Raw genomic sequence first — 26,184 nt, 5'->3', positions numbered from 1 at the left:
GGCCTATTGCAATGAGTAATGAAAGTATGAGGGGTAGGCAGGTCGCTGCTGTGCAAATCTCATCTATGGATGGCCTGGCCTGAAAAACTGAAGAGGTGGCCATGGATCTAGTGGAATGAGCTTGAACAGTTTTTGGGAGCTCTAAACACTGTCTCTTGTAAATAAAAGATATGCAGTCTGTAACCTAATTAGCTAAAGTCACCTTGGTCACTGGAATACCCCATCTATTTTCATCTAAAGGAGAAAAACAATTTACTTTGTTTCCTTATCTCCTTTGTTTTATGAAGGTAAACATGTAGTTGTCTTTGAACATCTAACAAATGCATCTTTATTGGTGAAGTTCAGACAGAAAACTGGTCGATTAATGTATTGGTTGACAGTACTCTCTGAAACCTTCGGTAAGAATGAAGGATTAGTACGTAACCGTGACCCTGTCTTTGTGGAAGACCAAGTATGGCAGTTGGGATGATAAGGCCTGAATCTTAGAAATTCTCCTTGCAGATGTGATGGCTTACAAAAAAATGCTTTTTCAAGAGAGAAATTTAGGTTGACAGGTAGCCGCTGGTTCAAAAGGAGGCTGTGTAATTCTCTGTAATACCAAATGCAAGTCCCAGGGTAGCGAAGGATCTTTATATGGAGGCTTGCATAAGAGAGTTCCTCTCAAGAATGCTTTCCACAGCTTATGTAAAGCGAGGGAGGAACCATCAAATCCAGTGTGAAAATTAGAAATTGCATCTAGTTGCACTTTCATCGTAGAATAAGCTGCCCCTTCATTAAAAAGCTGTGCTTAAAACTCTAGTACAGCGTGGACAGGAGCTGAAAAAGGGTCTGCATTGTTTTGTTGAGAACGATGTACGAATCTCCTCCATTTACTGTTGTACAATTTCCATATAGATGGTTTATGGGAGGATAACAGAATACGATGAACTGGGGAAGAGAGCATAGGTTGTCTGGCTATCAACAGAAAGTACAGTTTTGTACCTACCATAAATGTAGATGTCCAATAGGTATGCAACTGCAGTCCTGACATATGGGTTGTCCTGCCTCAGGCAGCCCTTCGGTCGGCCGGATTCCAAAGTCTGGGTCCGGCGTTGGCTGATGTTGCCCTTTCCCCGACGTCAGAGCGCCTGGGGTATAAAAGCATCAGCCGACGCCATCGTCTTCAGTGTTTCTTGCCCCAGATGCCAGGTGCCCTCTAAGGAAGGCTAAATTTTGAAAATAGAGAAAAAATTCCAGACAAGTACAACAACATAAAAACAAATACACCATAAACGATTACCCCAGGTAGCTAAAATGAGGGGTAGAAACCCAAAAGAATACCACAGAGGGGTAGGTGGGAGGGAAAACCTGACTGCAGTTGCATACCTATCGGACATCTACATTTATGGTAGGTACAAAACTGTACTATGTCCTTCAAGGATGCAACTGCAGTCCTGACATATGGGTTGAATACCATAGCCAACCTGGGGGTAGTAGGCACTAAGACAAAGATGGTGTAGCTAAAATGCCCTGCAGGACTGCAGAAGCAAACCCTGCTCTGGATCTGGAATATAAAGGCAGGTTGTAATGTTTGGAAAATGTATGCACGGAGCTCCATGTAGCAGCTTCTAAAATGTCCTTTGTTGCCACTCCTCTTAAAAAGGCTGTGGAGGTGGCTGTATCTCTGGTGGAATGTGGCCTGATGTCAGCTGGCACAGTTTTTCCATGAAAAGAGTAGCAGAATCGAATGCAATTTCCAATCCATTTAGAAATTGTCTGTTTGGAAATTGCTTTTCCCTGCAATCCAGCAGCGCAAGCTACAAAAAGCTGGTCAGACTTTCTGAAAGACTTTGTTCTGTCCAAGTAGTAGCGCAACTGCCTGTGTATGTCCAAGGTGTGCAGAAGTCTCTCTCCTTTATTTTGAGGATTGGGAAAGAAGGTGGGCAGGTGAATAGCTTGATTCAGGGACACCCTGGATACCACCTTTGGCATGAACGACGGACTGGTTCTCAAAGAAACTCTGTCCTGATGAAAAATGAGAAATGGTTGTATTGCCATAAGGGCCTGTAGCTCAGAGACTCTTCTTGCTGAGGTTACTGCCAGAAGGAAAGATGTCTTCCAAGACAGAAATTTCAACTCTGAAGATGCTGCTGGTTCAAAGGGAGGAAGAGTTAATTTTTCCAGCATGAAGTTAAGGTCCCATTCAAGCACTGGTGGTTTCTATGGAGGGTTGATGTTCTTTATACCTCTTAGAAACTGTCTTAGCAATGGGTGAGAAAATACAGGCGGATCAGTGTTATATTTGGCAGATATTGCTGAAGCATGTATTTTTATGGAAGAATATGAAAGGCCATTGTGGAGCATTTCAGTCAAATATTCTAGGATCTTCAGTCAAATATTCTAGGATCTGTGGAATGCTCATCACTGATGGGTCTTGACCCTTTTTGCTGTTCCAGATAAGAAATCTCTTCCATTTTGCTGAGTATGTTTTTCTAGTGGAAGGTCTGCGCACCTCCAGGATGATATCTTTTACCCTTTTGGAAAGTGTATCCTGAGGAATAGTCATGGAATCTTCCAAGCTTTCAGCTTCAATGTTTTCAAGCTGGGGTGTAGTGTCCTGTAATTGTGCTGTGTCAGAAGAAGTGGCCTTTGAGGAAGGAGCCACGGATTGGTGTGTGTCAAGCTCCGTAGCAGTGGGTACCAGTGTTGTCTTGGCCAGTCTGGAGCTATCAGTATGACTTTCGGTTGCTCTGTCTTGATCTTTAGTAACACCTTGGTCATCAAAGGAAGAGGTGGGAAGGCATATAGTGTTTGAGAGTTCCAACTGAAGGAGAGAGCGTCCACCTTCCATGCTTGAGGATGGTATGTCCTTGTGCAAAACTTTTTCAGATGGTGATTGAGGTGGGAGGCAAAAAGATCTATTTCCGGCCTTCCCCATGCTTGAGTTATTTGTAAGAAAATGTCTGGATGCAACATCCATTCGTGTCGATCCATGATGTTTCTGCTTAGGCTGTCCACCAGAACATTGTCCTTCCCTGGTACAAACTGGGATTGTAGCTCTATTTTCAATTGTAGGGATATATCCCAGGGATTCATTGCCAGTCTGCAAAGAGGGTATGAATGGGTACCTCCTTGCTTGTTTATGTACCACATAACTGTGGTATTGTCTGTCTTTATTAGTAGATGGCCCTGATGCATGAACTTTTCAAAGGCCTTGATTGCATGTATCACTGCCTGCATTTCTTTTTGGTTGATGTGCAGGTGCTTTTCTTTTTGTGTCCATTGTCCTTGAATGCATCTGCCCTCCATGTGCGCCCCCCATCCATGGTCTGAGGCGTCTGTTGTTATGGTTTGACTTGTATGAGGCTTGCTGAAAGGCAGACCTTTGTTTATCTGGCTTGCGTGAGCCCACCACAGAAATTCCTTTTGAAGGCATGGAATGAGTGGGATCAATGCTTCCAGGCTGTGGCTGTGTTGAGACCATAGACTTTTTAGATACCACTGCAGTTTCCTCATATGCAGCCTTGCGTGTGGAATCAGAAGAATGCAAGATGCCATGAAACCCAGGGCCTGCACGATTTTCCTTGCAGTCATCTGGGTGTGTGTTGCTAATTTTCTGAAGTATTCTGGCAATTGCTTTTGTTTTTCTTTTGTCAGAAACGCCATCTGGGTGTTTGTGTCCAGTGTGGCACCCAGGAAAGGTATTTGTTAGGATGGTACGAGACTTGATTTCTGAATATTGACTGTGTATCCCAAGGCCTACAGTAGGTGAATGACATAGTCCAATTTTTTAACAAGGCTTGTTGGCTGTCCGCTTGTATAAGGCAGTCGTCCAGGTAAGGGTATATTTGTATCCCCTGAAGTCTGCAATGTGCAATTACTGATGCCAGGCATTTCGTGAACACTCTGGGCGCAGTAGATATGCCAAAGGGCAATGCTGAGAATTGATAATGCTCTGAGCCTGCAAGAAATCTGAGGTATCTTCTGCAACTTTGTCTGATTGGGACATGCAGGTATGCCTCCTTGAGGTCCAGAGTTACCAGCCAAGACCCCTTGCCCAGCATGGGAAGGAGTTGCTGTAAAGTCAGCATTTTGAATTTTGGCACAATAAGGTAAGTATTCAGTGCGGACAAGTCCAGAATGGGTCTCCATTGGTTTTCTTTTCTTGGAACAAGGAACAGTCTTGAATAAAATCCTTGGCCTTGTTCTGCAGAAGGAACCTTTTCTATTGCTCTTATTTGAAGTAGGTTTGTTATTTGTTTGAGTGCCTCTGCCCTTTGATTTGGTGGCAGGTTTGGCCTGCCATGTCTTGTTGGCAGTGTATGAAAATGGAATCTGTATCCTTTGTCTATTATGTCCAGTATCCATTTGTCCTTTGTAATATTGTGCCAATTTTGTGAGAATAAAGATAATTTTCCGCCCAAAGGTGCTTCTAATTGAGCCCTGGATGGCGGAGTCAAAGTCAAGTCATTGAGATTGTCCCTGCGGAGCAGTGGAAGGTCCTGGCCCACCTCTCTGGTTCGGAGGCTGCCATTGACGTCCTCTGTAGGAGCCTCGAGTTTGCCCTCTACCTCTGCCACGTCTGTTTTTGCCTCTTTGAAATTTGTCTGCGTCTGGAAAGGACCAATGCTTAGAAGGCCAATTCCTGCTGAATCTTGGAGGCTGTACCTGGAGGAAATCTTTGACTGTTTGCACTGATTTTGCCTTTTCCTCTATTTTCTTTAAAACCTCTTGCGCAGTAGCACCAAATAGCTTATGTTTCTCTAGTGGTGCGTCCAAAAGCTTAATTTTCACATGGTCTGGCAATGTTTGTTCCTTTAACCAAGCATGTCTGCGTATGACCGCACCTGTCATTGCTGTTCTACATGAAGCTTCCAATGCATCATATCCACACTGAAGGAAATGGTTGCTAACCTGCTGAGTATTATGAACCAATTCCTGTAACCCCTTTCTATCTAATGGTTCAGGGGAAGATAATTTCTTTTGCAAGTCATCCAACATGTATTCCTGATACTGAATCATATGAAATTGACAAAAGGGTGGAAGATGTATATACTTTCTTGCCCCACCTTTCTAAAGCCCTAGAAACTTTTTCCGAAGGAAGTGGATTCTTAGCAGTAGTGGAGGAAACCCCTTTAGGCCCCTGAGAAATAGTTTCAGGGTCAGCAGTATGGCCCTTGTACAAAAATTGATGTGTGTCTGGGACCCTGTAGTACCTGTCTGGCTTGACAGGAGCAGGGGGGAGGGAGTCAGGGGAAACACTAGATTCTAAGTACACATCATCTAAAACATTTAAGACTGGAGGAATAACTAAGGGTCTATGCTGATGTAGCTTTAAAAATTCCCTTAACTTTTTCCTAGAATCTGAGTATTCTTGGCCTTGCCATTTGAAGTGTTCCCTCATGGAATGAAGCGTTTCCCCAAAGGAAAACTCCTCAGGAGGAGAAGCAGAGGGAATGGATTCCTCTGCATCAGAATCCTCGTAGGCCGGGAAGGCCTCCTCCTGGTAGTCTGAATGAGCAGAATCACCTGAGGCCTCATCGGAGGACTGGGGATCTACCTGCTCAACCCTAGGCCTCATGACAGAAGGCGGCTGAGAGCCTCTATCTGGATGTGGCTGAGAACCCCTAATTAAAGAAATAAGGTCCTCAGCTAAACTTAAAATTTGAGAACCAGAAGTGGATCCCAGAGAAACAGATCTTGGAGGGAGAGACTTAGCCTGTTTGGCAGCCTTAGCACGTGTGTAGGCCTTAATGGACATAGACACTGGAGGCCTGGCAGCCCCACGTGCTGGGGTAGTCTTATCCACTGGAATGGTGTCAGAAATATCCTGGGCTACGGTCTCAGAGGGGAGAACAGAAACCGGCACCGAGCTGGCCTCCAGTACCGAAGTAACCGGTGGGGCGGTGTCGCCGGTCTGTAGCGGTTGTGAAACCGGCTCAGAAGAGACCGAGACACTCGCGGTAGGCCTAAGCGTGGTGTCGGCCGAGACCGCGGGTGTCGGTCCTTATCCTTCCGGTTTTTAGGTAAATGTGCTGTCGGAAGCTCCGACGGCATGATATAACAGAAATCTCCCCCAAAATAATCCTGTGCAAACTCTGACCGACGCCTAAGAGTGCGTTTATTGAAAGAAGCACAAGCTGTGCAGGCCAAGACGTTGTGTTCTGGGCCTAGGCAGGGTAAGCAGTAAGAGTGGAAATCCTTATGAGGTATTTGTTTCCCACAAGTTAAACAATTATTAACTTTTACAGTTTTATCTGACATTGGCTGAGGCAAGAAAAGGTCCCCAACGGGGTACTTAGCTTTTTTGAAGACTTCAGTAGCTGAAAACACAGGAGCTGGCCGACCGGCACTTGCGAACTGCTTCGGGCGCCACGCGGCAAGAAAGACTGAAGAAGATGGCGTCGGCTGACGCTTTTATACCCCAGGCGCTCTGACGTCGGGGAAAGGGCGACATCAGCCGACGCCGGACCCAGACTTTGTAATCTGGCTGACCAAAGGGCTGCCTGAGGCAGGACAACCCATATGTCAGGACTGCAGTTGCATCCTTGAAGGACATCTAGAGCTATTAAGCTGTCAGCTTGAGACTTTGCATGTTCGAATGAGGCATTCCTGTTGGGTGTGACAGGAGATATGGAATTCGATCTAGAATCCATGGTCTCTCCCACAGGTGAGGCCAAAGAAAGGGAAACCAGATCTGACAAGGCCAATACGGGGCAATGACGATTACTTCTCTCTTCTGCCTGTTTGCTTTCTGAAGAAATTTGGGAATCAAAGGAGTTGGTGGAAAGGCATATAGCAGACAGGGAGGCCAATCATGAGTGACAGAATCCCTCGGGGATTCCCCTCTGGGAGGGATCAGAAAGAAGTTGCATTTGTTGTTCAGAGGGGATGCAAAAAGATCACAGCAAGGCTGGCCCCACAAGTGGAAAGCACTTTCCCCCACTTTCTGATTGAAGGACCACTCGTGAGGCATAACAATGGATCTGCTCAACTTGTTTGCTATCACGTTGGACCTTCCCGAAATGTGCGTTGCTACCAGAAAGAAGTTGAATGAGATCACCCACTGCCATACTCTGAGTGCTTCTCAACATATGGGGTACGATCTGGTTCACCCATGCTTGCTGATGTAACAGACTACTGACATGCTGTCCAATTGAATCACAATTGCCCCGAGTAAGGACATTATGAAAGGCTAGTAGCACCGCTCATATCTCTAGTACAGTTACGTGTTAATTGGCTTGTGTAGACCATGTGCCTTGGACTGTTTTTCCCAGATAATGCCCCCCCATGTGGGAAATGTCCATGGTCACTGTGATCTTGGGGAGGGGGACAAAGGGGCAACCTTATATAAGTTGATCTGATTGAATCCATCACGAAAGATCTTTCTTGCAAGCGTTCGTAATTTTTACTGGGGCTGACATGGGTTGTGAAAGATAGACCACTGTATTGCGAGAAACCAATGTAAAACTCTCATGCAGAATTCTGCTAGTGGAACTAGTATTACTGCTGCTGCCACAGAACCTAAGGCCTGAAGTACTGTTCGATCAGATACTCTTAAATTGTATAACAACTTTCTGATTTGATCTCTTTTGGTCAACAATTCTGATGATGGGAGACACGCCACCATCTACATTGTGTTTTTGTGTGCTCCCATGAAGTTCCGTTCTTGAGAGGGGTCTAGGTGTGACTTTTTGTAATCCACTGTAATATCTAACAAGGAACAAGTTTGAAGAACCATGTCTTTTGCTTCTAGAAGTAGATGCCTGGTCAGGGCAGTTTTGAGCCAGCCGTCTAAATATGGAAACACCCAGGATCACTGCTGACTCATGTGAGCTGCTACCAATGCCATATACTTGGTGAACACTCTGGGTGCTGTAGTGAGACCAAACTGCAGTACTCTGAACTGATTGTGACTGGCTCCCAGTCGGAAGCGTAAATGATTTCTGGATCATCTGTCCACCTTTACATGGCACTATGCATCCTGAAGGTCTATGAAGCACATTCAATTATCCTTTTCCAAGAATGGAAGAATAGACTGAACCATGACCATCCAGAACTTGCTCCGCTGAGCTGATTTGTTCAATCTGCTGAGATTCAAAATTAGTCTCCAGTCCCCCCGTCTTTTTTGGTATCAAAAAGCACCTTGTGTAAACACCGGATCCTCTCTGGTCTGGTGGGACTTCTTGGATGACTCTTTTGTCTAGCTGCTTTTGTATCTGAATAGTTGCTTGCTCCCTTTCACTGGGTGGAACAGGATATTTTTTTTGTTCTGGGGCGGTGGATGGGAAAAGGATACATAGTATCCTCTGGATATTATCCTCTGCACCCATTTGTCATTTGTTATTGTCAGCCAGGCTCTCAGGTGCAGGGATAGACGACCCCAAACTGCCTCTAGAGAAGAGCAACTGGCCCTCCATTTAGGAGCGTTGGAAGGGTTTCCCAAAGAACATATCTCTGGACCCTTGATGATGCCAAGCCCCTCTCTGCCTTGGGGGTTGTTTCTTCCTTCACTCCCCCCCCCCCCCTGCCCTGGGGAAACTTTCTTCACCTGTTTGAGGAAAAGACCCTTGTGATTTTCTGAACCACATCTTTCCACTGCTCCTTTGATTTTTTTGAATATGGCCTCTGGGGAGTGGAAAAACGAATGCACACTGCAGAAAGGGTCTTCTCATCTTTCTCTCACCTGGACAGAGTATTTCTGACTTTTGGACCAAATAGGGAAGTGCCGTCAAATGAAGAGTTGACAAACAAAGATTTAAAGGGTTCAGCAAAGTCGCACAAGCCCATCCAGGCTTGCCTCCTCATAATGATACCTGCATGTGCAGTTCTACTCGCCCCTTTGGCTGCATGCAAAATGAGCTTCATGGAGGAGTTTGCAATAGGATGCAGGGTGGCTAGCTGGCAGGTAACAGAATCTTGTACCTCTTTAGACACAGCTCCTGGCGGAGTATCTGACAGCTCTTTGATCAGATCCCTCTGCAATCTGGTAAACAGGGAACGATAATTCAGGGACCTCAAGGCAAAGGTCGGTGAAGAGAAAACACGCTTCCCACATTTATCCATCATCCTGGAATCCTTATTAGGATTAATAGTAGAACTTTCTTCCTCAAGTTCTTCTTTCATGGCATCTACTGAAATGCCTTTCGACCAAAAATTCTTGTCTTCTGGTGATGTTATTATTTTATTTTCTCACAGTATGTATTTATTTATTTTTACAGTTGTTTGCACTGTAAAGTGAGGCTGGATTTTTTTTTTTAACTTTTCGGAAGTATGTGCTCTCCCGCCTTGACTGGTACAGATAAATTACAGCTTCTGGAAACAGGGTGGAGTAGTGTCATGTTAATTTTATTAAAAATATGTGTTAACATGTTATTTAGCATATCTATGTTACTAACAAGGCCAAAAGTAACCTGATGACAGATGCACAACAACACATGGCATGAGTCAAGATGTGGTTTCGTACATGACTGCTATACAAACAAAAAAACAACAGTAATTTGCCGTTGGGTATACACCCAGCTGGGAGGATCTTGTATTATCTGGCTTCATACGCCATCTCATGCTCCAGGCGATAAGGCTAGATAGGGTATGGAATGAGAATGACTCAGCTTGTGGAATGTGGAGAATCAGTTTAGAAAGACATCTGATATATTAATACAAAACCAATTTGTTTAACAAATGTTACACCAGCTACTGTGGCAGACAGTGACAATAAAACATCTCACTGTACTTCCGTGATGGGAAAAAAACTGAAAGTAACTGCTGCTACTGAATCTGCTTGACCCAACCAAAGTGGGTATGATTTCTAAGGGGATCATGTGATGTAGTTGCCTTAGAAAGACCACTTTAAAACAACTCCTGCTTTTTCAATGATGCTCCGTAGTTTTTAACCTAAATTCATGACAGTATGTTTAACATTTGGCATGCTTTCTGATACAAGTATTTTATGAGTACAGCTCTTTATTCAAACTGTTTGCTCTGGCAACGTCGAGAACTTAACCATACTACTCAATAATCTACATCAAGTTTAAAGGATTGCATTACAACTTCTTGTTTCATAACATCTTTTTCCAGCAGCGTCTGCTTTTGCACAGTAACCGAAAATTACACATATGAAGACAGTGTCAGCCCAGAGGCTATGTTCTTGCTAGTCTTCATGAATAAAGTTCTTGTATTTTAGTATAATATAGGTCATAATTTGTAAACCCTTCAGTTCTCGGCTAACCTGAATAATGCCTTAAACTCACTGTCAATGGAGTATCAAGCATGAAATTTAAGTTTGATCTGTCCTTTCAGTTTCCCATTTTGTTTTCCTGTTTTACTGCTTGATGGTCCCTGTACTTCAAGTTGCTTATGTTTATGTATTTGAACTTTGCTGACCACGGTAGGTGAACAGAATCAGCAAATAATGAGCATTACAATGGAACTAGTTATGTGTTCTGTTATTGCACAAAGTCAGGTTATATCGGACTATATGAGATGGGCAGGGCAGAAATCATAAACCACAAAATAATTTCTAGAAAGACTCTACAAGTATACAAGCAGCAGTTAAGTAACTACAAAACAAATTAAGAAAACTGTGCACCATACCTCTCAACTATAGAGATTTTCACAGAATGCCCAGATTTTTGCCCCATATTTTTAGTCCATTAAGCATAAAACTGTGGTTTTCTGGCAAGTCACTGGCAAAATATTGAGGGTAAAAGTCAGAAAATAATGACAAGACATTTGAGTTTGACTTCAAATTATTCTGAAAATTCAAGCTAACGCAAAAAAAAAGAAGTTATGTACCTACCATAACGTCCCATGTGAGTTGTCCATCTCGCCTTCATTCTGTACTGATGGGTTCGGAACCGATCCTTGGATCTGACTCGGCCATTTACTAAAGCTCAAGGTTTTCAACTAGCTCATGGCTCACTCCCTATCCAATGATGCTGTAGGGCATTCCCCAGATCTTGTTTGCTGATATAGGAATATTAGTATGCAATAAAATATACATGTATAAAGAAATAATATATATATATATATATATATATATATATATATATATATATATATACACACACACACATACATACACACACACACACACACACACACACACACACACACACGCACACGCACACACACACAAAAGTGGTTTCCTGTAAGCTGGTAAGCTAAGAAGAGGGTCAAAGACCATTAGGTGTCAAATTGTAACCTCACGTTTCTCCAGAAGCCAAAGGAAGGGGGGTAGGAGGATGGGACGTACGAATGAAGGCAAGCTGGACAACTCACATGCAACGTTATGGTAGGTACATAACTTCTTTATTTGAAGTTGTTCTATCTCGCCTTCATTCTGTACTGATGGGACAGTGTCTCTAGCACCAATCTTCTTGGGTGGTTCACGGGAGTATATTCTTCAGAACAGTGGACCCACAGGGGGGGCCTGTCCCTGGAGGCCAAATCCACTTTGTAATGAGTGATAAAGGTATGAGGCCTTGGCCACGTGGCTGCTGCACAGATAGTGTCTATTGGTAGTTTAGCACAAAATGCAGAGGAAGTAGACACAGCTCTAGTAGAATAAGCTTTTACCTTGTCTGGTAGCTGTTTATTTACTGATTTATAAGTGAACAAAATGCAGTCTGACAGCCACCTTGAGAGAGTACTTTTTGCTACAGGCAGACCATTTTGCACTCTGAAAAGGAAACAGATAGTTGATCCGTTTTCCTGAATTCTTTTGTTCTGTGTAGATAGAAACGCAACTGTCTATGAACATCAACTTGATGAAGCATATATTCTGCCTTATTGTCATGCTTAGGGAAAAAAACTGGTAAGTCTATGGACTGGTTCAAATTACAATCTGAACATACTTTTGGTAGAAAGGTTGGATTTGTTTGGAGTGACACCCTGTTATTGTGGAACAACATACATGAGGGTTTTATAGATAATGCTTGTAACTCCGAAACCCTCCTAGCTGAGGTAATGGCCACTAGGAAATGGTCTTCCATGTTCAGAACTTTAAGTTACGTGATGATGAAGGTTCAAAGGGTGGAAGAATTATTCTGGATAGTACAAAATTCAGGTTCCATGATAGTAGTGGGGGCTTAATAGGTGGTCTCAAAAGATTAGTGCCTCTCAGAAAAGCCTTTGATAGCAGTCTGTGGGACATAACATTTGGTCCTTCATTCCCAAAATGAAAATTTGAGATTGCTGCTAACTGTACTCGAATAGCAGCTGCAGCTGCTCCCTCATTAAAAAGCTTTGTCAATAATTCTAGGATGGAAGATACAGGTGCTGAATGAGGATCAATACTGAAAATCTCTTCCATTTGCTATGAGATATAATCTTCTGTTAGATGTCTTGTGAGAAGAAATCAGGATATCTTGTGCTGCAGATAAAAGGTTTTGTAGCCTAGCTATATTTGGAATTGGAGCAGCCAAGCTGTCAACTTGAGAGTCTGAAGGGATGGATGAAGAGCCCCCGATGAATGGATGAGGAGATCTGGTACTGGGTCCAGAATCCAAAGCTTTTCCTGAAGATGAGGCTGTAGAACGGGCAACCAAATCTGGTGAAGCCAGTAAGGTGCTATCAGAATTAAGGTCATTCCCAATGCACTGGCTTTCTGAAGAACTTTGGGTATCAATGGAAAAGGGGGGAAAGCGTAAAGGAGACCCAGGGGTCAATTGTGTACAAGTGCATACCCTGGGAATTCCCCCAGTGGGGGGATTAGGGCAAAGTTGCTGCTGCAATTTGTGTTCATGGACATGGCAAAAAGATCGCAGCAAGGCTGGCCCCACTTTCGGGAAATCATTTCTGCTACTTCTTGTTTCAGGGACCACTCATGAGGCATTAGAATTGCTCTGCTGACTTTGTCTGCTATCACAGAGGATTTCCCCAGTATGTGCATTGCTATCAGAAAGTCTTGGGAGGAAGTCGCCCACTGCCATACTCACAGCGCCTCTCGACAATGGGAGTAAGATTTGGTTCCTCCCTGTCTGTTTATATACCAAACAACTGACATGTTGCCTGTCTGGACTGCAATTGTTCCCAGTGGAAGAGAGAGTTGAAATGCCTGCAATGACAAAAGTACTGCTCTCATCTCTAGGACACTGATACACTAATGGGCCTCGTAATCCTGCCACGTGCCTTGGGCTGTCCTTCAAAGATAATGTCCCACCCACCATATCTGGGAGGCATTCTTGGTCACTGTGGGTACAAGGGATGGGAGAATGATAGGATGACCTAAGGTCACTGATCTGAGTGTAGCCACCAACGTAGGTCTCTTTTGCAAGATTCTGTTAGCATTATCTGGTGCAACATCGGACGTTCCTACATGGACCATTGGGTGAATAGGAGCCACTGTAAGATTCTCTTGTGCATCCGAGCTAGGGGGAATTATAGTAATCACTGCTGCCATCGTACCTAATACTTTGAAAATTGTCCTTGCTTGAATCTTTGTTTTTGACAGGAGGTCTCGAACCTGTGCTCATAGGGTTTGTATCCTCTCTGGTGGAAGTTTTACCATCATTGTAATCGTGTCCAACTCTGAGCCTATAAAAACGATATGTTGAGATGGCAATAAGGCAGATTTTTCATAGTTTATTGTAATTCCTAATTGAGCACAGGCTTTCAAAGTGGTGTCTCTTGCTTGTGAAAGTAGATGCTTAGGAGCCAGTTGTCAAAATATGGAAGCACTCGGAATCCTAAATGCCTCAGATGAACCTTAACCACTGCCATACATTTGGCGACCACTCTGGGGGCTGTAGTGAGACCAAAGGGCAGAGCTCGGAATTGGTAATGACTGGCTCCCAGCCGAAAGCGTGGGTGACTCCTGGATAGCCTGTCCATTTTTATGCTGTAGTACACATCTTGGAGGTCTACAGAGCACATCCAACTGTCTTTTCCCAGAAAAGGGAGTATCAATTGCAGTGTAACCATCCTGAACCTATTCTTTTTTACATTTTTGTTTAGTCTGCTGAGATCCAGTATGGGTCTCCAGTCCCCTGTTTTCTTTGGAACTAAAAAAAACCTTGAGTAAGTCCTGGATCCTATCTGGTCTGCGGGGACCAGTTGGAGGACTCTCTTTTTCTAGCAACTTCTGAACTTCTATGGTTGCTTGTTTCCTGAGACTTAGCAGAACATCCGGAATCTTTTTCATTAGTGGAGGTGGCATGGAAAAGGGTATAGAGTAACCTCTGGATATGATCCTTTGTCTTTTGTTATTTTTAGTCAGGCATCTGGGTACAAGCATAAGTAACCCCCGACTGCCTCCAGAGGGGGACAGATGGGCCTCCTTTCAGGAGCGCTGAAAAGGCTTACCAAAGAATGATTCTCGGTCTCCCTGGTTTTGCAGAACCCCTACAGCACATAGGTTCATAGGTTAGTACTAGGCTAACTGCCCTTGCGAGCCATTTAAAGCCTAGCCAATTATCCCTTGTGAGACTCAAACCCTGCACCTTGAGTTTATAAGGCAAACACCTTAACCATTAGGCCACCCTCCCAACCACTGGCTGGCGACTTCCATTATTACCTCCTCCACTGCCCCTGGAGGAAGGTTCACCACATGTGTCTTAAAAGGCTCTCTGGGATTCTCAAAAAGCACATTTTTCCTCCCTTTTGACCATTGGGATAGGGTCTAGAACGTGTGGAAAAACGGACTCAGACAGCAGGGAGAGTCTTTCTTTCCTGTTCATACCTGGTCAGTGTTTCTTTGACTTCAGGCCTAAACAGTGACGAGCCATCAAAGGGGGTATTAATGAAGGATGACGAAGGATTCTGCAAAGGTACACAAGCGCATCCAGGAATGCCTCCTAAGGACAATTCCTGAATCCCCAACCTACTTGCTCCATTGGCTGCATAAGAGGTGAGCCTCATGGATGAGTAAACTACTGAACTGAGGGTGGAGAGCTGGGAGGATACTTATCTGCACTCCTGAAGTTACAGAACCCTGGAGAATATCTCCAAGCTCCTTTAGGAGATCTCTCTGTAACCTGGTGAAATGAGTGAGGTAATTCAGGGACCATAGTGTAAAGGTCGCTGAAGAGAACATGTGCTTACGATATCTGTCCATCGTATGTGACTCTTTGTTCGGAAGATGGGCATTGGTGGCGGTTTCTGATAATTCCTTTTTGGTGATTACTGTCACCACCATAGCATTTATGGGAACACCTTTAGTGAGAAAAGTCTTGTCTTCCAGGGATGTTATGAATTTATTTGTCCTCCTAGGGACAGGTTCCACTGTGTCTGGAGACTCCCACGCCTTTCCACAAACTAATTCCATGAGCTCATCAAAAGGTGGAGACACCCAAGTGGCGGAAGGTAGAGACCCAAATGCCTTCAGGTAAATGGACTCCTCATCAGAAGGGCTGATGGACTTCCAGCCGCCTCTCTGCTTAAGGACCTCTGAGATGTCTGCAAAAGAGACATCTTCAGAGGGTGACCAGAGGGACCCTTCCGATTCATCAAGGTCTGTGTCTGATATGAGTGACTCCTCCAGGGAGTCCAAATGCTTCCTCTTACATAGTCTCTTTTGGGGTATCTCTTCAGATGGGGGTTCCGGAAGAGTGGGGTTCACCCTCTGGGACTTCCTGAGGCTTCAGGTCTCTACGTTGTTGTGGGATCGGCTGTGCAGAAACAGATACTAGTGCCTTAGGAAGAGGAATAGGAGGATCTGACAGAGAGGCTGCCCATGGGGACAAAGCTCTCCTCATAGCCACGAAAGCCCCGCTCCCATGATCTGAGGAAAACCCCAGATCCAAGGAACCAGAAGATCCCCCCAGCACCATAGGGGAAGACTCTGAGACTGAGGAAGGAGTGGAGCTCATCCAAGCCGAGGCCCCAAAAGGCAAGTTCGGAACCGATAAAAACTTGGTCTAACTGTCCTCTCTGGACTCGACCAGGGAGTGTCGGCTCGTAGACACCTCAGATGGCACAGAGGTAGTTGGAGCAGAAGATGCCGAAGTAAGACTTGGCCCAGACGGGTCCACCTCTATCAGTTTCACACATTCCGGCTCCGAGACTACATTCTGGGACGGAGGAGGAATCGACATAGATGGGACGGGTCCAGTCAGTTCCAAAGGCAATTTGGTCGGTTCTGACAAACTTTTGGCCAGAACCGGCATCCATAATAGCTTCTGCACCAGATGACCAATATCATAGTCTGAAAGGCTCCTGGAAGAATGAGAGGATGGGGCTGGAGATGCCACAGACTGAAGTATTGGTGACCTTAGTGTAGGAGAAACCGGCTCCAATGCAGGTGAGCAGCTCCTAACTGCAACAGATAGAGCCGAGGTAGAAGGTCGAACAAGTTCAACAAACTCCGACACTTTTGAAACCTTTTTAGATGGTTCCAATCCATCAGAAGATGCAGAAGGCGGTCTTTTAGAGCCTATGTCTGATTTTTGAGAGGGGGGGATACTAACTTTTTTTTGGAGGGATTTGACCCTGCTCTAAAGCTTCAGAAAAAGTAGATTTAAGCAGGCCCTTAAGGATATGCTTACTCCTCCTTTCATGAAGGACTCTTGAGCTGAAGGAGTGGCAAATTGAACAAAACTCCTGTAAATGTAGTGCCCCCAAACAATAAACGCAATCAGTGTGTCCATCCGCAATAGACATTTTTTGAGAACACTTGGTGGACCTTTTAAACCCTGAAGGTTTGGTCTCTTTAGGCCGTTTTGACATCTTTAACAATATACAATACAACACACACCATGAAAAAGGGAAAAAACAGCCCTCTAATTAAAACGGGCTCAACAGTTCTCTAAATAAAACGAGCTATAAGGGGAACAACAAGGGATTCACTCCCTGCTGAAAAAGAAAATAGCACTCTGCTAGAAGTACAAGCCTAACAAAGATATAAAAGGAAAACAGCCCTCTAATTAAAAACAGGCTCAATATCTAAGTTAACACACACTAGCCTAAACAGATAAAAAATGTTAAGCAAATACAAAAGGTTTCTAACTATTCTAATAACAATTTATATATATATATATATATATATATATATATATATATATATATATATATATATGAAAACACACTTTTTATCGTAAGTAGGGACAGGAATTGAGGCCTAACACTTGGCCAAACAAAAACTAACAAACACTATATATTAAGAAAAAGCTCTATAAACACGCATAGAAGAAAGGGAATTATTAATCTAGTAAACTGTATAAAGAATTTTTTTTGAAATATTAAAGTTGTAAGTAGAAAAAAAAATTTCACTTAGTCAGAGCAGGATGAGACGCTCGATCCGTTTCAGCGGCAAACAAGATCTGGAGAATGCCCTACAGCATCATGGGATAGGGAGTGCGCCACGAGCTAGTTGAAGACCTAATGGCTGAGTCGGAACTGAGAATCGCTTCCAATCCCATCAGTACAGAATGAAGGTGAAATTGAATAACAGGATGTGAAGTTGTTCTATCAATTTTCTAAGTTTGTAACAGCAATATTTTAAAAGCCTCCCTATTTTTGGACCTTTATCCCCCCCCCCCATTATTGATGGCTTTGTCCAGACTTCTTGCTCTAATAGGTTGAGAAGTATGCTGTGCACTTAAAATTGTGGGTAACCAACATCACTGTATTATCACTGTCAACACACTTTCCATTACAAGTGTTTTTTCCCAAAACTGCGGGTAACCAACATCACTGTATTATCACTGTCAACACACTTTTCCATTACAAGTGTTTTTTTTCCCCAAAACTGCTACCCATTAAAACAAACCTAGTTATTCTTAAATCTCAAGTTGTTACTGGCAATCACTACATGTGCATGGTGATAATGATCTCATGAAACCCAGTATAGAAACAAATATATCTTAATTAGATCAGAACATTAACATGCATTCATTAAACATTGTTTTAAACCAAATGTGTGGTTCCTGTGCTATTCCATATCCTTATTTGGATAAAAGGAAGCGTCTTTGTTCACCAGTGGGAGTGGGGAGCACTGAGCGGCCTATTTGTCCCTAGAGGAGTGGTTCCAGCCAGAAACTTGTAGTCTATTGGCCATTTTGGGTCAATTCCTAGCTCTTTCGGCCCCCTGTAATAAAGCCCGCTTTAGCGCGCTTTTTCGCTTGTATTCAACTCAACACAGCTCCTCGTGGTGTCCTGCAGAGTTCTACAAACAGCAGAGAGCAAAAGAGTGACTTTTTCCTGATTTAAGTATTTTTTTTCTGGCTTTTTGATTATTTACTGCTTAGCGACTGCTTTTCGCCTGTTCATACAGCTCTGCATTCTATTTAAACTGTTTTTGTGTTGATTAACTGTTTTGCACTTTTAAAAAGTTATTTGTTGCTTAATTTTACCTGTAGGCTAACACACTCAAGTGCTAGCCGCTTTAAAGCATTTACTGTCTGTTTTCTTCTGTTTTCTGCAAAAAAAGAAAAAAACAAAAAAAAAAAATCTTGTTTTCCCGCCTTACTGAACTAGAATAGTCCAGTCTTCAGAGTTTGCTGACCTCTGGGCTTTGTCTTGGTTCCTGTGCTATTCCATATCCTTATTTGGAAAAAAAGGAAGCATCTTTGTTCACCAGTGGGAGTGGGGAGCACTGAGCGGCCTGTTTGTCCCTAGAGGAGTGGTTCCAGCCAGAAACTTGTAGTCTATTGGCCATTTTGGGTCAATTCCTAGCTCTTTTCAGCCCCCTGTAATAAAGCCCGCTTTAGCGAGCTTTTTCGCTTGTATTCAACTCAGCACAGCTCCTCGTGGTGTCCTGCAGAGTTCTACAAGCAGCAGAGAGCAAAAGAGTGACTTTTTCCTGATTTAAGTATTCTTTTCTGGCTTTTTGATTATTTACTGCTTAGCGACTGCATTTTCACCTGTTTATACAGCTCAGCATTCTATTTAAACTGTTTTTGTGTTGATTAACTGTTTTGCACTTTTAAAAAAGTTATTTGTTGTTTAATTTTACCTGTAGGCTAACACACTCAAGTGCTTCGTTTAAAAGCATTTATAGCATTTACTGTCTGTTTTTCCTCTGTTTTCTGCAAAAAAGAAAAAATCAAACAAAAAAAAAAATCTTGTTTTCCCGCCTTACTGAACCAGAATAGTCCAGTCTTCAGGGTTTGCTGATCTCTGGGCTTTGGCTTGGTTCCTGTGCTATTCCATATCCTTATTTGGATAAAGGGAAGCTTCTTTGTTCACCAGTGGGAGTGGGGAGCACTGAGCAGCCTATTTGTCCATAGAGCAGTGGTTCCAGCCAGAAACTTGTAGTCTATTGGCCATTTTGGGTCAATTCCTAGCTCTTTTCAACCCCCTGCTATAAAGCCCACTTTAGCGCACTTTTACGTGATTTAGCACGGAGTTGCCCATAGAGCACCATCGGGCAGCGCTGGTTAAACAAGGTTAAACTATTTCTGGCTCCGTAAAGTCTGCTTTTCAATTTTTCCCTTAGAACTTCTCTACTTGCAATCTAAACAGTCTATTCTCTATCTCAAAAGCTCAGCACTTGCTCCTAAAGCATTTTATATAGGTAAAGCTCAGCACTTGCTCCTAAAGCATTTTTATATAGGTAAAGTACTTGTATACTAAACAAAGTACTACATTAGCCTAGAATCCCCTTGAGTACCCATTTCCCTATAGGTCCCTTCTGACTCAGTTACACAGCAAACTTTATCACTTTTCTAGCATGTCAAGGGTCAGATGCTAGCGTCCTCTCCTGTTCAGCTGGTAAATCTGGGCATCTTGAGGCAATGTTACAATTGCCTCATGTACACAGACAACCCACTCCTTCTCCCACAAAACACAAATACATGTGAGAGATGCAACTATATAGCCAAACTGGAGGCTGAGCTCTCTCAACTCAGGACTGGCAAGACCAGACAGGAGGAGAAGGAAACCACGCACACCACAAACCCAGTTTCACATAGAACTATCACAACTGCAAAACAAACACATAAACACACAAAGACATACTCGGAGGCACTGATCAGAAATCTACCAAAACTACAGAGGCCTCCAAAGCAGACACCCAAGCAACTGCCACCTCAAGACATAAGACATGCAACACATAGTTCTCAAAGTCAGTGTGCTAAACAGTCACAGCCCTTAACGCCAAACACAATGCCAGGCACACTTGTAATAGGTGACTCCATAGTCAGACACACTGGTGTCCCACTCACCAGACTGAACAAGGAAAAGGTCACAGTAAGCTGCCTGTCAGGCGCTAGAATACACCACGTAACACAAGCACTCAGGTCACTCCACAGCAAGTACATGTATGACTCAGTCATTGTCCATGCCGGTGTGATCGACCTGAGGCGCACCTCCCTGGACTACATGAAAAGAGACATAGAGGAGCTCTCAGATTATGTAGCCCAGGCCAGTATGACCCTGACCCTGAGCAGTATCCTACCCTCACCAAGAATGATGCCACAATACAGAGACAAAATGATCAGCTTTAATAATTGGCTTAATTACTGGTGTCATTCTAAGGGTTATCCAATGTCTGTCTGCCTGGGATGACATGCTTGACAAGCCACGCTGCTTCGCAAGGGACGGCTTGCACCTGTCACCCCTGGGCTTCCAGATATTGGCAAAGGCTCTTGCCACCCCCATAGTGCCTTTTTTAGGCAAGGCTCAAATGATAAACCTACCGCCCTAGAAAACAAAAATGGAGAAAAACTAAGGGTAATACTGCTCAATGCCAGAAGTCTAAACCTCAAGATGCACTCGAAGCCCTCCTCAGTATGGAGAACATCGATGTCTGTGCTTTGACTGAAACCTGGTTCAAGGCTCCTGAGAGCACCCCAGCACTATCAGGTTATACCTCATATCATGCGTTCCGCCCCAAAATCCGGACGAACCACAAAGGAGGGGAGTATCCATATTCATAAAGGATACCCACACCTCCAGGTTAATGGCAACGCACGAGCATCGGAGACCATCCAGGTGCAATTAACCATAGGTAAAACTGCCCTACAGTTTGTAACATGCTACAGACCACCTTCTCAAACTCAGGAAACCCACACAGCCTTCCTGAAGACACTGGAGAGTATGAATGTCTCTCCAAACACCATCATATTGGGTGACTTCAACTACCCAAACATAGACTGGGAACATTACTCAAGCCCCAACACCCTAGCCCAAAGGTTCCTTGAGTTCATAAACTCAAATGCTATGGAACAACTAGTCACCATTCCCACAAGAGGAGAAAATATACTAGACCTGATCATCACAAACATGGGGACAAAATGCTCCACACGGAAGTATATCCCTCATTAGTGAGATCAGACCATAAATTAATCTCACTGGAGATCCACATCCGCCCCTACCCCCAGCAAAAGACCACAGTGAAGAACTTCTCAAAAGCAAACTTCACACTTCTTAAGACTGGAGTGGTATCCTTCAAGGCCCCGAGCCAGTGGAAACCACAACCCACGCTGCTGAAACCCTTACAAATGCCTTCTCACGAGCACCTCCAGGAATGTATGGATCAAGCAATCCCTAATAAAATCAAGACCCTTTCCACCAAAGGCAGGCGCCGGTCTGGTGGACTCCAGCCATAAACAAACTCTACAACAAGAGGAGAAAGCTACTACATGACAGAACAAAATCCCTAAAAGGGAAGGCATCTCTGATCAATACTAGCAAAAACTACGATCATTCATAAAATCATCCAAGGCCAACTTTGAGAGAAAAATCGCTAATGACACAAAAGACAATCATAAAGCCTTCTTTAGCTATGTTAGAAACCTGGGTGGAAACTCCCAGATATGCTCAGAATTAGTCCAAAATGATAAAAAATCACTGAACCCACAGACATTGCCAACATACTGGCAGACAGGTTCAGTGCAAATTTCTCCTCCCTCCCCCAAAGGAGAAATATCTATCCCACCAGAGTCTAGCCTCCCAAACATCTCAGATGCCCAGGTGAGAGCTGCTCTCTCTAAAGCAAAAACACAGCATCAATGGGACCGGACGGTGTCCCTGGCTGTGTGCTACGAACTCAATGAGGAACTAAACCCACACATAAGGCTGCTGTTTAATCTTAGCCTTACTACAGGATCACCCAAAGAATGGCGTATGGCAACTGTGGTCCCACTCCACAAAGGCGGTGCTTCTCACGGACCCTGGAAATTACCGCCCCATAAGCTTGACGAGCCTTGTCTGCAAAGCTATGGAGAGGATCATAATGGAACTCATAAATAAAGACATTGGGGACCTACAGACACTGGATCCTACCCAATTTGGCTTTGTCAAGGGCAGATCCTGCCTCTTGAACTTGGTCGACTTTTGAAACAGTCACTAAGGCCATTGATGAGGGTAAGGCAGTTCACACAGCCTACCTTGACCTAGCAAAAGCGTTCAACACAATACCCCACTCGGGCATCATAGAAAAGCTCAACAGCTTAGATGTAAACCCATATGTCACAAGATGGGTTGCAAACTGGCTCAAAGACAGAACACACAGGGTTAGAGTTGCTGGTGCCATGTCAGACTCTAAGCGGTCCGCGGTGTCCCACAGGGCTCAGTCCTGGGCCCCTCTTGTTCGGCATTTATTTTTCTGAAGTGCTGGCAAACATAGGGGATTGTGGCTGACAAAATTTGCAGATGACTGCAAACTGGGCACCATAATTGACACTCCATCAGACACAGACATCCTCCAGAAAGGTCTCATAGAAATGGATAACTGGTGCCAGAGCCATGGCCTTAAGCTAAATGCCAAAAAATGTATAGTCATACCCTTTGGGAAAAACAAGGTAACCCCTAATTACCACATAGGTGGTAATCCATTAAACACGGAAGAAGTTATCAGGGACCTGGGGACCCAAGTTGACAGTAACCTCTCTTTTGACACTCACATTGCCAAAGTGGTTAGGAAGACCTTCTACATTGCCCACCTGATCATGAAGGATTCACATCCAGATCAGGAGAGGTCATTGTACCCCTGTACTCTTCACTTATCAGACCAGTGATTGAGTACAACGCCCCATTCGGAAAGTACCTTACCCGACACCTGCAGCAGTTGGAAAGACCCCAAAAGTTCCTCACCAAAAGGATAAAGGGGCTCAAACATATGTCATACGATGCCCGACTGAAGAAACTCCAGCTCTATTCAGTCGCATACCGTCTGCTCAGAGGTGATCTGTGCCTGACATACAAGGCCATGTCCAACCCGGAATTAATGGACATGCTCCACCTCAAAAAATCCAAATCCACCAGAGCCACGAGAGCAAGAGACTTAAACCTCAACACGGATATAAACAGGACGTGCTGGAGGGACAGATTCATCACCCAGAGACTCCCTACTCTATGGAACAGAATCCCAGTCCATGTGAGGCAGAGCCCCTCACTGACTCTGTTCAAGAGAAATCTTGACAAGTGGATGGGAGATCGTAGGTTTACCCCGGGAATCATCTCTGTATCACTGCTGGACAGAGGCACAGCAAACTAATGGGTATAGTATTCTCATCCTAAGGGGTGGTGAAAGCCACACACACTCTGGCTAGGCTTATAAATGCCCTAGGGCAGATAGCCTAGTATGAACCTATGAACCTGTATTAATTTAAAACTGTTGCAGAATATAAAAACACACAAGGAACACCTAAAGTTTATGTGATGAGAGTACATAAGGGAAGTAAGCAACTGTTAAAAGTTCAGCCATAACTTAAAATTACAAACTCCCATCAAAATTCAATCCATGAAACAAGGAAAATTTAGGATGAATGAGAAGTTAAGTATACATCAATCTATACTCCTCTCTCTATATATCTACATGTGTGTATAAGGGATATCAAGGATTTAAGTAACAAGAGTACACAAGGAAAATAAGTAACTGTTAAAAGTTCAGCCATTACTAAGTTACAAACTCCATCAAAATTCAATCCTTGAAATAATGAAAATTTAGGATGAACAGGAAGAAGGTGTACATCTATACTCCTCTGTCTATACATCTGTGTGTGTGTACATATATCAATATACATATATATATATATATATATATATATATATTATGTATATGTGTATATATCTATATGTATACGTGTATATATATATATATATATATATATATATATATATATATATATAGATGGGTCTACTTCACTTGACCGACACACAATTGACCTAAATTTCATTTGACCGACAACTCATTTGACTAACTCCCGTTTCACCAACATTTAAGGCATAGACTTGTTGTGGGTTTTCCTTCACCTGTGACTTGCCTGTTATAAAAAAAATTACTGTAACTTACAGTGCTGACTGTTAAAATTCTGATAGTTATATAGAAAGTAATGTTGTAGTGTTTCTAAATGTGGGTTTGTCTCTACAGTTTTGTGGGAAGTATCTAAAGTAATTTGATGAATGTTTTGTGCATTCCCAGCAGTAGTGGCAGCATGCAGAGTACTGTAATGCAAGTTAAAGGTATATGTCCTTTTCCCCACTGTAGTACAATCCTGGAGTTAGTATATATAATTGGGGGGGGGGGGGCACAACCCCCCCCCCCCACCTAGTTTGGTTGTACATTGTCCCGTTTCTGTTAAAAGGGTAAGCAAGTAGTATTTAATTTCTGGAAATACTTAGTTATTGGTGTTCTAAGTGTGCTTGTCTATGGTTTAAGATTTAGTGTGTTGAAATTCAGCACTGTAAACTGTCGGTGAAATGGGAGTCAGTCAAATGAGTTGTCAGTCAAATGAAATTTAGGTCAACTGGGTGTCAGTCAAATGAGTTTTAGGTCAAGTGAAGTAGATCCATATATATATATATATATATATATACATATATATATATATGTATGGGTCTACTTCTGTTTGTCGAAAACACACTTTTTCGACAAACAGAAGATCGAACCCACTTAAGTGAAAGTGCACTACATCGACAGTGCACTTTCGCATAAGCCGATTTACTGAAGCACATTACAGTGGGGATAAGGAAATATGTCCTTTCCACTCTGTAGTGCGATCTCAGAGTTAGTATATTTAAGTAGGGGGTGCAGGGGGACTTCCCCCCCACAAAACAGTGTTTAAAGCAAAGTGTGTATATGTGTGTGTGTGTGTGTGTGTGTGTGTGTGTGTGTGCGTGTGTGTGTGTGTGTGTGTGTGTGTGTGTGTGTATATACATATATATATATATATATATATATATATACACACACATACGAACACATACATACACACACACATATAAATGCACAATTACATATCATTTGGATACTATTTTACAATTGTTGACATACTTTACAAAGTCTGCGCATAGATTTTGTAACCATCATATTTTCATTGCCTGTTAGCAAGCTATTGTCAACCACCTGTGATAATTACTGGCTCCACATCCTTGTAAAAACCATCAAGAATCGTATCATCCCCATTGTTGCCACAGAAAAAAATGTTTATTTACCTCTTTATTTTTTAAACATATATTGCACAAAGAATACATGCCTACTCTGACTAATTTATCTGCGTATTTTACTTTGTTATCTCTCATTTGCTCATTTACCAGCATATAGTATGTATAATGTGTAGCTGCACTGAATATGTTTTCCATCCTTGTTGCTGTATCTTGATGAATAACTGTTGAAGATATACTACTGTATCTTAATATAGTACTTAGTCATTCATTCTCATTGCTATGAGTGGAGCTTTAAGCCATGGGCCTCCACTGAAAAGGAGCACTGCCCTATTCAGTCTGTCCCAATAAACAAACACAATCAAACAAGAAAATAAAGGGCTCAAATGCCTTGCACAAGTACAGCATAAAAAATATCATGTTATTAAAGGATCCAACTAGTATGAATTTACAACACAAACTGAAGCAAATATGAACATTTCAAGACTGCTTACACAACAATCAGTTTCATCTAATGCTGCTACAAAAGCAAAGATATAGCCTCCAAAGAAATGAATGCTGCTACCAGACAAACCAACGTAATAATGATCTTTCATTTTTTTTCTGCTTAAAAATAATCAGACTACAAAACAGACAGATGAATAAGAGATTAACAGCTAGCAGTTCCAAATCTTCCCAAAGACAACAGTCTGCTTAAAAGAAGAAACTACCTATTACACCAGATTGCAAGGTTCAATCCACCTCACCTCTTTATATTTTCAGTCAAGACTGCAGAACTCTTCTTCTTTTGGCTGTTCCAGTTAGGGATCTCCACAGCGGATCATCTGTTTTCATTTCTTCCTGTACCCTGCATAACTGCAACACTGAAACATACTCTTGATGACTGGATGGGAAATGGTAAATTCACCCCGGGGATCACTTCTGTGGCTCTGCTTGACA

The 26,184-nt window shown here is 43.1% G+C and overlaps 1 protein-coding gene across 3 annotated transcripts in view; it reads right to left on the bottom strand.

Moving 5' to 3' along the window:
• The window catches only part of FLNB (filamin B), a 4,683,119-nt gene that overhangs the window by 1,378,355 nt on the left and 3,278,580 nt on the right, over window positions 1–26,184 (bottom strand). The window lies entirely within an intron of this gene.

This window comes from Protopterus annectens, chromosome 7.part1, assembly GCF_019279795.1.
Source record: "Protopterus annectens isolate FY-2018-M chromosome 7.part1, PAN1.0, whole genome shotgun sequence".
Lineage (NCBI taxonomy): Eukaryota > Metazoa > Chordata > Ceratodontiformes > Protopteridae > Protopterus > Protopterus annectens.
The sequence above is the reverse complement of the archived record's forward strand: the minus strand, read 5'-3'. Positions and strand labels throughout refer to the sequence as shown.